We start from the raw sequence: 12,543 nt of genomic DNA, 5'->3' as shown, positions 1-12,543 counted from the left end.
CACAACGCCCGGCTATTTTTTGGTTGCAGTTTGGCCGGGTCCGTGTTTGAACCCACCACCCTCGGTATATGGGGCCGGCGCCTTACCGACTGAGCCACAGGCGCCGCCCAGGGTATCTTTGACTTTATACTGCTTGGAGTGTGTTGAGTTTCTTGCACGTCTTTCCAAATATTGGAAAATTTTAGTCATTCCTTTTCAAATATTTTTTTTCTGCCCCTATATGTCTCTTCTCTTCCTCTGAGACTATCATTCTACATATATTGTTACACCTAATGGTGGACCGAAGGCTGCTGAGCCTCTGTGTATTGTTCTTCATTCTTGACACTTTTCGTTGTCAGACTAGACGATGGCAATTAACGTGCCACCAAGTTTGTACATTCTTTTTGGTAATTCAAATCTTCTGTTGATCCACTCTATGGGAATTTTTATTTCAGCCATTGAACTTCCTAGCTTCAGAATTTCTAACTTGGTTCATTTTTATAATTTCTGTCTTTTGGTTGGTTTTTTTTTTTTTTTCTATTTGATGAGACATTGCTTTTCTAGTTTCATTTTGCCCTTTGTCTATGGCTTTGTTAACTCTCTGAGTATATTTTTTTATTATTGTGTATGTTCAGGCTGTTATAACAAAATAGTCTATATTGGGTGGCTTATAAACAGCAGAAATGTATTTTTCACAGTTCTGGAAGTTGCGATATCCAAATTAAGATGTTGCGAGATTCAGTGTCTGATGAGGATTCATTTTCTGATTTATAAAATAGTACCTTATGTAACCCCACATGGTGGAGGAGAGAAGGTGGCCCTCTCAGGCCTCTTTTATGAGGGCACTAACCCCATTCCTTGGGCTCCATTTTCATAACCTAATCATCATCTAATACCCCTAATATTACCGTTGCAAATTTGCTGATTAGATTTCAGCATGTGAGTTTGGGGAGTACAGAAACATTCAGACTATATTAAGTGTGTGTGTGTGTGTGTTTCTTTTTCTTCATATTCAATGCCTATCTTTCTTCCCTGGTAGCTTCTATTAATTTCTTTTATTCTCTATGAATGCATCAAACTTTCTTGCTTCTGTATAGGCTTTGGACCTTTTGAGTATGGTAATGTAAACATTCTGGATAACAGATTCTCCATTCCCTCAGGAGTTTGTGTTGGTGTTTATTATATGTTGTATTTTGGTTAGCGTCCTTCTAAACTGTCATGCAAAGTCTATATTTTGTCATATATGACCACTGAAATCTATTCTTTGGACCAACAGTCACTTAATGTTTTGAAACATTTTCCTCACCTAGATCCAAGACAAGAAAAGAAAAATACAATACTCCCCCCAATCTTTGAATATTGGCACTGTTTCAGAGCAATTCTCTGCTGCTTATTCAGAGCACTATACCTTTGTCTTAGCCTTTACTTGTGGCCTGCAGGAGGAAAGCCAACCAAAAGTACAGCTGGACTACTGCTCTGGCCTTTCTGAGTATGCTTTCAGCCCATAGCATTAATGTGATTTTTGGTATTCCCTGATAAAAATGGCAGCTTTTACAATTCCTTTTATTCCTGATGGATCTCCTTTACTAAATTTTTCTTCTTGGGATTTTTTTTTTTTTTAATTCAGGTGAATATGAGGATACATACAATTAGGTTACATTGTGTGAAATATAGGGGCATATGACTCACTTCCTGGGGAAGGAGACTTTCCCTTATTTTCTCAGGAGTTTTGTCTTAACTATCATTTGCCCTAATGTTATCTCTTACTCCTTTAACCCCAGCTGCTACAGCAGTACTCCAGAAGCCCCCATGAAAGACACCCAGCTTTGTGGTGAATATTTCAAGTTAGATGAAACAAAAGTAAGCCCTTGAACCATTCCTTAAGAGAGCCTCCCGATAGGTGGACATGCACAACCATAATTCTTTAAGAATATGATCGGATATGCTGACTCTGGCACTCACAACTTGTACCAGGCATGCAGGCTGCTGTATTCAGAGCTGTTGCCCATCTGATGAGGCAAGCATTTAAAAAATAAATAAATAAAAATAAAATAAATAAAAAAAAAAAACGAAAAAAAATAAAATAAATAAAAATAAAAAAGCCACAGAGCTCTAATTACTGTGCATCAGCTCCTTCCTTACTTTATCATTCTGCTGGTGGTTGTCATTTTCTGACTGGATTCCAGAGTCAGCAAAAGTTTATTCTGAGAGTTTTTGCTCACTTATTAGTTGTTTTGGTGGAGAGAGAGCAAAAAAGTTTCTTGTAGTGCCATTTTTAGTGATATCAATCCAATTCTCACTTTTATATTCATATTTCTGCACAGTATTGTGAATATTCTGAGCCTCAGAAAAATTATTATTTCTTTTGTTTTTGCCATAATACCATAACAACCCCATTTTCACTTTTTGAATTATAATTCACTTGTTCACTGTATACTATCCACTCTGGGAAGTAAAATAGAAGATCATTACAATGGAAATCATAGTTTTGCCTTAGCTGGCAAGAAATAATGGTAATAGGCATCATATATGCAGAGTCTATAATTCAAAATAAGATAAAGCAAAATTAAAATGATCTTGGTGACTTCATCAGCAAAACATAATTCAAAAATTGCATTATAGTGTGCAATTAGCCTATGTAGATTCAGGCATACCTTGTACTTGGTTCTTGAACATTTTGTGAACTGACATAAAATTTCCCTGAGGTAAGTTTATATTAGAAAATGTATTGAGAATTAATAAAAAATTTTCAGTGGAGTGTTACATTTCCGTATGCAGAAATTATATGTTCTAAAAACCTATTTAACTTGCAATGTTGGTACCTCTGATAGAGTAAGAAAATAAAAGATAATTGACACATGAGGCTTGTTTAACATTTATTTATTTGCCCTTCTAATCATCTTTATTATTAATTATTTTGTAACATTAGGCCTTACATGGATACTAAACATTCATGAATTCAGAGACTATAAAAACAATTAATTTATTTCAATACTTTTATAAGATGTTAAACTGTATAGTAACTTCCATAATTAGAAATCAAAACAAACAAAACAAATCAAAATAAAAATTTATTCTATATTCTTATTTTCTTTTTGTAGGAAAGTAATTAACATTACCAGTGTTACCAAGGATGAACATTTTTAGTAGTTTAAATCTCTGCAAATAGTATAATACTGAAGTTATAATGTCTTATTGGCCTGTTACCTTCAATTAAAAATAAATGCTTTAATATTTTTGAGACTAGAATAGTTATTTACAGCAAATGTTACAGATAATTTTATTGCTAAAATATGATAAATTTATTCCACTAACTCACATGCTTGGTAATGTTAACCTCATGAGGTATTTTCTTTCTGAATAAGGAAAATAAAAATAATTAAACAGTGTATATTGATCTGGTTCAATTTCTCTTGATGTTAAATAAAAAGATCATCACCTCATGATCTTGATAATCAAGATGTAATGACATACTAATTCAACACACTACATTTTACTCTTATGTTTCTCTGAAGTGTTATATTCTTTTCCTTTCATATTCGTTAACATAACATATATTTCAGTGTATCTAAAGGATGACTAGAATTGATTTCCTCCCTTCCTTCTCTTCTCCCTTTTTTTAATCTTTATTTTTCCTGTGTTTCCTTCTCTCTGTCTCTTTTTCTCTCTTTCTCACTTCTTTTTTAATTTGATGTTGCAGCTTGTAGACATGGAATTTTGAGAACTTCTTTCCTAAAAATAAATTCTATCTTATAAAATTGATAGCCATTAATGATATTTCAGTATACACTTGGGTAAAAAAAAAAAAAAATCCCACTTCAATCATTTTAACATGCTCATTAAGGTCTATAGCTAATTAAAAATTGTTAAATTATACTGTGTTGAAATTTATTTTTTCAATAATATACATGTATTTATGATCAAGTTTCATTCAGACCTTTTGTCATATAATCAGGTTATTTAAAAAATAACCTAATCCTAAGTATCACAAGAATGGAAAAACAAATACCGCATGTACTCAGTACTAAACTGGAATTAGTTAATCAATACCTATGTGCTTATATGGAAGCAAAGTTCAACAAAATTGAAATAGATAAGATGGGGGGGAGGAGATGGATAAATTCCAACCCAACAGAACATTGTACATTTGAGGGGCACATGTATAACTTTGACTTAAAATATACAAAAGCAAACTATGTAGACAAATCATCTGTACTCCCATAAAAAATATGAAACTAAAAACAAACAAAAAACCTCAACCATGCAAAGTGAGGAGAATTAATAATAGTAGAAGAAGAAGGAGAAAACCGTCATTATTCAATAACAAAGGTAGAATTTCAATTTAAATAGAAAACCAAAAATATCCTGAGGACCATATAAGAACAACAAGTCCTGGTTTATAAATTAAAGTGAGTTGATCATCTGTCACTGAGCAGAGCTGAGGCCATTCTGATCACATCACCCTTACCAAGCTTACTAGGGACATCCAATAAAGGAATTCTATTTCTTATGAACTCTCCTAAGACTTTGGATGTTTGCAAGTGCAATGATTTTTTTTTTTTTTTAATATTGCCAGTTTCCTTCCCTTAATTCTTCCACTTTATTTCAGGATACTATGCATACTCTTCTCTTTCAGCCTATCTTCAGAGATAGCTTATATATACTATTGTTCAGTTCGTTTCAAACTGATCTTACATGGTGCTCTGAAGCATGTCATACACCATAGAATTGATCTCACATTGAAGTAAAGACTTTAAGACATTTCTGCCATCACCCAAATTAACCTTTGGTTGAGGTATTTCGTCCCCTTCAACCTTTACTCGGAGTTATGTAAAGTTACCTTCTTATTGGTAAGTAAAATATTTTTGATTTTTTTTAAACAGTGCCACAATTTCTGTCATTGGTTTATTTATAAATATTTTAAGTGTATTTATATTTATTAAGACACACTTGACAATAATTGCATATATTTATGGTGTGCAATGTGATGCCCTCATGTATATATTGTGTGAAATGGTTAAATCAAGCTAATTAACATATCCATAACCCGACAAGTGTATAGTTTTTTGTGGTGAAAACAAATATGATCTACTCTTGGCAATTTTTTTTGTTTGTTTCTTTTGTTTTTGCAGTTTTTTGGCTGGGGCCAGGTTTGAACCTGCCACCTCTGGTATATGGGGCTGGCACCCTACTCCTTGAGCCACAGGCATTACCCTACTCTTGACAATTTTTAAGTATGTGAAACATTATTATTAACTTGGTCACCTTGCTGTATGACACACCTCTGGAACTGTTTCATTCTTGCTAACTGAAATTTTGTATCCTTTTTTTTTTATTTATTATTTATTTATTTTTTTTGTAGAGACAGAGTCTCACTTTATGGCCCTCGGTAGAGTGCCATGGCGTCACCCGGCTCACAGCAACCTCCAACTCCTGGGCTTAAGCAATTCTCTTGCCTCAGCCTCCCGAGTAGCTGGGACTACAGGCGCCCGCCACAACGCCCAGCTATTCTCTTGATTGCAGTTCAGCCGGGGCCGGGTTTGAACCCGCCACCCTCGGTATATGGGACCGGCGCCCTACCAACTGAGCCACAGGCGCCGCCCCTGTATCCTTTTTTAAAATTTGAAATTCATATGAGGGTACAATTTTTCAGGGTATGTTGTTCTCAATTCCAAGGTAAAGTTCACATTGTGGAAGAGTTCTTCATCCAGGGTCCTGCTGAACATCTTCACACTGTGCACGTTAGGTCAGATCCTGCCACTGTCCTCCCTGCTTCCCCCAATCCTCCCTCTGCTTCCTCGTCCCTCCCTCTTGCTAGACCATTTTTGTGTTTTGTGTGGGCATGTAATTGTTTATATATTGGCTTCATATTAGTATCGAGTACATTTTTTTTCTTTTCCAGTCTTGAGATAACATTACTAAAAAGAATGTTTTTCAACTTCATCCAGGTAAACATAAAAAATGTAACATCTCCATCTTTTCTCATAGCTAAATAGTATTCCTTGGTATACACTTGCTATAGTTTGTTAAACCAGTCATGGGTTGATGGGCATTTGGGTTACTTCCATGACTTCGCAAATATGAATTGAATTGCAATAACCATTCTGGTGAAAATGCTCTTTTTTTTTTTTTTTGTAGAGACAGAGTCTCACTTTATGGCCCTTGGTAGAGTGCCATGGCATCACACAGCTCACAGCAACCTCCATATCCTGGGCGTAAGCAATTCTCTTGCCTCAGCCTCCCGAGTAGCTGGGACTACGCCACAGCTGGCACCCGCCACAACGTTGTGGCTGGCACCCGCCACAACGCCCAGCTATTTTTTGGTTGCAGTTCAGCCGGGGCCGGGTTTGAACCCGCCACCCTTGGTATATGCGGCCGGCGCCTTACCGACTGAGCCACAGGCGCCGCCCGGTGAAAATGTTCTTGTGGTAAAATGATTTTTTTCTTCTGGTTAGATACTTGGTAATGGGATGATGGGATTAAATGGAAGATCAACTTTCACTTCTTTGAGGATTCTTCATCCTTTTCCTATAAATGTTGTATTAATTTGTAATTCAACCATCAGTGTAGAAGTGTTCTCTTCTCTCTACACCCACACCAGCATCTGCAGATTTGGATGCTCTGATGTGGGCTAATCTTACTGCACTTAGGTGATATATCAAAGTGGCTTTGATTTGCATTTCTCTGATGATTAAAGATGAGCATTTTTTCTTGTGTTTGTTGGCCATTCATCTGTCATCTTCAGATAAGTTTCTGTTCAAGTATCTTGCCCACTTATAAATGTGGTTGTTTGCTTTTCTTTTATTGATTAATTTGAGTTCTCTATAGATTCTAGTTATTAGGCCTTTGTCTGATTCAAAACATGCAAAAATCTTCTCCCATTTCAAAGGCTGTCTGTTTGATTTGGTTATGGTTCCCTTACCCCTACAGGAGCTTTTCAGCTTGATCAAAGTGCAGTTATTTATTTTTGGTATTGTTGCGATTGTCCAGGGATTCTTCCTCATAAAATCTTTTCCCAATATTTTCAAGCTTTTCCCCAACACTCTCTTCTAGAATTTTTATTATGAAATTTTGTATCCTTTGACCAATATTTTTCTATATACCCTGAACTCTAGATCCTGGTAAATGCCATTCTATTCTTTGTTTCTATGACTTAGCCTTTTTTAGATTCCACATGTAAGTAAGTTCCTGTAGTAACTGTCTTTCTATGCCTGAATTATTTCACATAGCATAATGTCCTCCAGGTGCATCCATGCTTTTGCTAAAGACAGAATGTTTCCCTTTTTAAGGATGAATAAATATCTTCTTTTTAGTAATATGTAAAATGATGTCTCATGAAAACAATCCTAGAAATACTGGAACATATAATTTTCTGTTAAGTAAACACTTTAGATCATGAGAGAATAAGAAAAGCTTTTGGAGATAAACAAAGTGAGGTTAAAAAAAAATGATGGGTTGATATCAGTGTCATTCCTGTCATGGAGACTTCTGCTACTATCAAGAAACAAGAGTCTGGGATAGCACCTAAAACAGCAGTCGGATTGCCATGGAGGAAATTAAAAACGTACACTGCCTACGATGGAGGATCTTGAATGTTGAATTATCAGTGAAATAATGAGATTAAAACAAAAATCACCAGAAAAATCAGACTAAGAGACCTGTCTGTCTTGTTTGAGGTCTAGGTAGAAAATAAATATGCAATTGAGGAGTACTCCTATAACTTTTGGGAAGTTAAGTTTGTATTACTTTCAGAATCTAGTCAATTACACCGTGGGAGTATAACAAAAAGTTTTCCTAGATTGATAACACCCTAGGAAATCTAGTAGAAATAAATTAACCACCTCTGCAAGCTCTCAAAAACGAGTCCCACAGAAGAAAGCTGTGCCTGTCACAAAGACTTTCAAAATCCAATATTATAAGTTTTATAGTTTCTGTTTCTCAGTAAAATAAAATAAATAAACTACTAGATGATATATCTTGTGAAATAAACTTGAAAAGCTGAATATAATACAAAAAGGGGATGTGGAATGAAGAGCTGCAGAGCAATCTAGTGGGGAGAATAGGCTTGCCTGGGGGGCAGAGCAGAAGCCGTGACAGTAAGTTCCTATTTCTGCTGGATGGTTTGCACAGCTAAGAAGCAGCACACGTGGAAAAGCCCAGATTCTGGCCTGGGAACCAGTAATCAAAAGGCAAAATAGTTTATACATAGCAAGGATGGTTGTGATGGACTTAACTACAATGTTGGAAAGACACACCAGCCACACTGAGGAACTGAGTGGGGATTCGGCCAGTGGCTGGTTTGCCCACGGCAAGCCAAAATCAACCACTGGAAGGAGGAGTGAATAAATTTTCGGATGTGTCAACTCTTGGATTTCAAGCCATATTGACATAAGGACAGCAGAGTTGAGCTGACCCCACGGAGCTCTGCTCAGATTAAATATTTGTGTCCGGAAGTAAATGTTTTATACCACTGACTTAGGGTGTTATTTTTTTTTAATACAAGAGGAAAATGAAATATGTGACAAAATAGACTTTGGAGAAAATAGTCTCTAGATCTACATAATTCAAAGTACATAATTTCACCAGATAATTCAAAAGTAATATAATTTCAAATGAGTCATATAACATACATTTGAAACATGAAAATCATGATAGAATGAAAATATAATATGTCCAGATTAAAAATAGTAAGAGATGTTTAACACATAATCTCTGTTAGTTGATTGATCTAATAGATGTTTTTAAAAATGTTGGGAATAGAAAAGACTTGATCAACACATTTAGTAAAATTCGTAAAATTATGCAAATTTTAACTTTAAGTTCAAAGATTATATAACGTATATATACATATATAATGATATAGATACATATCTTTGATCCTTAATGTACAAAATATTGACAAAAAAGATCATGTGCAAGACTGTAAAGTTACTCTTCCGTAGTTTTAATAAATTACATAATTTAATGAATTATTAATTACTTACAAAATAGATTTTAGCAACTTCCATTCTTCTAATAATTTATAAACAAAAGAATCACAATGTAAATGCCCATGAGTATAGCTAAGTATAACGGTGAAGATTGGAATACTTAGAACTAAGCAATAATGATAATGTCACATTATTTATTTGTGGGTAACAGGTCAATAGGTACTTAGAGGAAAACTTTAATGTCACATGCCAATTTATGATAAGACATTTCTGACATAAAAAGTTTAAAACCACCATATAACCAATTCTAATTATATAGAGGAAGGAAAATTAATAAAAAATGGCAAAAATGAAAAAAATAAAGAAATATTATAAACCAATCGTTAACATTCAATGTTATATCTTTAAAGAACACTAAAAAAAAAAAAAAATTCAGTTTCCAAATAGACTGAATAAAGCATAGAGGAAAAAAATTCATTAATACTATATTTAAAATGAACAAGTGAATGTAACTGAAGTATAGAAACTTAAGAAGAAAAATAATGGAGATCTTTTCTCCATTAATTTGAAGTCTTTCAGAAAGTTAATGTTTTTAGGAAAATAAAGGCCAAGAAACAAAAATATATTCTAAATCCTTAAAGCATTTGAGTCAATGGATTTTAATTTAATCTACTCATCATTATACACCCAAAACAAAATCTAGATAATTTTAAATATATTCTATCAAAGAAATAGGAAACTTGAAGGTACTTAATCTAATGACAAACAAAATAGTTTGTGTGTACATCGGTGAAAATATAACAAAAAAATAAAATTATACACAAAAATATAAAAATATTTTTATCGATTTTAACATTGCAGCAGTTGTTATTTTCCTTTAACTGGCCTTATGTTCAAAAATTCTACAACTGAACATTTTTTAACTCTTAAATAATTCTTCAAACTACATATAGCCTCCCTTGACCATTTGTAAACCGAATACATTTAAGGTGCACAATGTCACAATCTTAATCTTTTAAATTCTAGTCATGTTATAATATCCTGGATTTCAGTTTCATTTTTTATTATTTATACAGTATAGTTTTATAAATAAACTACAGTATATAGTTTTATTATATATTTTTTATTATTTATACAGTATAGTTTTATAAATAAACTACAGTATATAGTTTTATATACTGTATAAATAATATTTATAAGCATATTTTAAAAGTTGAGACTTTTCTGCAATGTTCACTTATGTTCAATTTAGAGACAAACCAGTATTCTTTTCACACAGTAAAAGAATTCAATCTAACATCTTTAGGAAATGGAAAAATTATTACCAGCGGGAAGAGGTGCAAACAACTTTCAATGTGGTTCTTATCATGTATATTGTTGCCATGATCCTTTTCCCAAGTGGGGAAAAAAAGAGACTTATATATTCTTAATGAATATTTGTTTTTGGAAATTCATGAAATCATTATAGCCACTCAGTATTAAAACACTATTTTAATTTTTTAATATTTTATTTTATTTCAGGACCACAGGAGGTTTTTTTTTGAAATAATAATAGGAAATATATTACCCTTCCTATATTTTTATGAATAGGAAAGAAACTACACCTTTGTGATGCTCACCTCTATTGGCAGTGTATGAAATAAGATATTCTCATAAATCAAATTGAATGACTGGCAGGGGACAAAATTGACCAGGAAAACTGCCATTGAGTCTCTGGGAAGAAAAGTTTACTAACACATTTCTCTATGCCATTTGATGACAAATATGATGATGGCCATTTTCAACACTGCTGGGATACAGTAGTCTTTTTTATTAGACTATGTCACAGTACATTGTAATTAATTTCTCTTTTGTCTTGTCCTTTGCGTGTGAAGTAACTGCCTTAGGAAACATTGGCTCTTTATGACTATGACTAGTACAGATCCATTTTCTCCTTATGCATAGAAGAGAACATGGACAGATGTCTGTACTATTCCTCTTCTGAATACTGTTGTCTAATCTGGCTCACAAAAATCATAAAACCTCTTAAAATCAAATTGAAAGAATTCCTCTTTGATTCAGGGGAGTAAATCATTATTTTCTAAATAAACAAAACAGCTCAGGGAATAAGCATATCAAGCATTCAAGACCTGCTAAACATGTCACTGTGGAGATAATTGGAAACATTCACACCAAGGACACATCTTTAGGCAATTTGGATGACTGTGAGTGCAAGTTTGCAAGTGGCCCAGTGGAATCCACTGTATAATAATTCTATGCATTAAACACAAGGGTTGTTTCATTCTTAAACCCCTGGAGATAATGATTTTGATTCCTCATGACTTGTTTTAGCGTAACTTTCTGTGGGAAAAAATGTGAATACGTTGAATGTATATTTTTCATATTTGCATTGTGTGTGTGTTTGTATTTAATATAACATTTATACTTTGAAAACACAAATATATATATATATATATAAAATATATAACAGGATATGTTTTCCAGGAATGAGATTTTCCTTAGAAAATGCCAGAAAGCTTTTCAAGTCAATTGAGATAAACTACATAACATACTTAAGACATTTTCAACTATCTGAGTTAATTAAATAATTTTCAGTTTCCTAGCTCATTTTCAATATTTGATTTACTTTTGTGTCATTTTCAAAGATTCATTCCCTCACTTACATCCTGCAACATGTCCTTTACTATTTTGGATATGATTGACCCAAATCATAAAGATTATCTTTTTAAAAAATTTGTAATTAATAGCACTTTCCAGTATAAATCTCCTTTAGAGATTCAGAGTATATATCTCCTTTAGAAATTAGTACAAATATACCTAAAATATTTACAAGTACTCATCATGTAAGAAATCCAGTTTTAATTTCTGCAAGTTTCCTAAATCTGAGTATAGGAGTCTTTGGCACAGTACAATTGACTACATGTGTATGCAGCTATTCTATCATATAGCATTCTGCTCATCCACCTGAAAATTTGTCTTGAAATAAAAAATCTGTAAGTTTTCATATGCAAAAATTATTTCATGAAGAAATTATTTCATGAATTATTATTACTTTCAAATTATGGGTAATACATTCAAAAGAAGGCCTGGGAGACACAGTATAGTGTTTATTAGCAAATATCATTCAATATAAGAATAGTTACTCTAGACTTCTGATTTTCTTCAAGTTTATACTTGGAGGTTTCTCTGCTCCCACTGAGCAATGATGAATACTATATAATAGTGTGATTTAGAAAATGAAAATCAAAAATTCAAGTATGAAATTAAGTTGCCCATGTAGAGAATGCAGAGCACCTGGCACTTGCAGACACTGCTGGCGGCATCATGAAGGGTGCAGGTGCTGGGAATAATTACACTTTTTAAGTGTTTGAATTTTAAATTTACTTAGAAACATTCACTTATACATGTAACTCGGATTACTCCTTGAATCCGAATCAAAATTTGTTTGGGGAGTCGGGGGAATAACTGATTACATTTGTTACCTAAGACCAGAATTATGGAAAAATTCCAGAGGCAAAATAGCAAAGTTGGAATAAGAAGACAAAGAACCATAGCTGCATAAACAAAGTTCCCAAAATTGGGATGGTGCAGCCACTTTAAGCCTCGATCTGCATCCCAGCAGGGGGACTGACAG

Source organism: Nycticebus coucang, chromosome Y, assembly GCF_027406575.1.
Source record: "Nycticebus coucang isolate mNycCou1 chromosome Y, mNycCou1.pri, whole genome shotgun sequence".
In the NCBI taxonomy this organism is placed as follows: domain Eukaryota; kingdom Metazoa; phylum Chordata; class Mammalia; order Primates; family Lorisidae; genus Nycticebus; species Nycticebus coucang.
The sequence above is the reverse complement of the archived record's forward strand: the minus strand, read 5'-3'. Positions refer to the sequence as shown.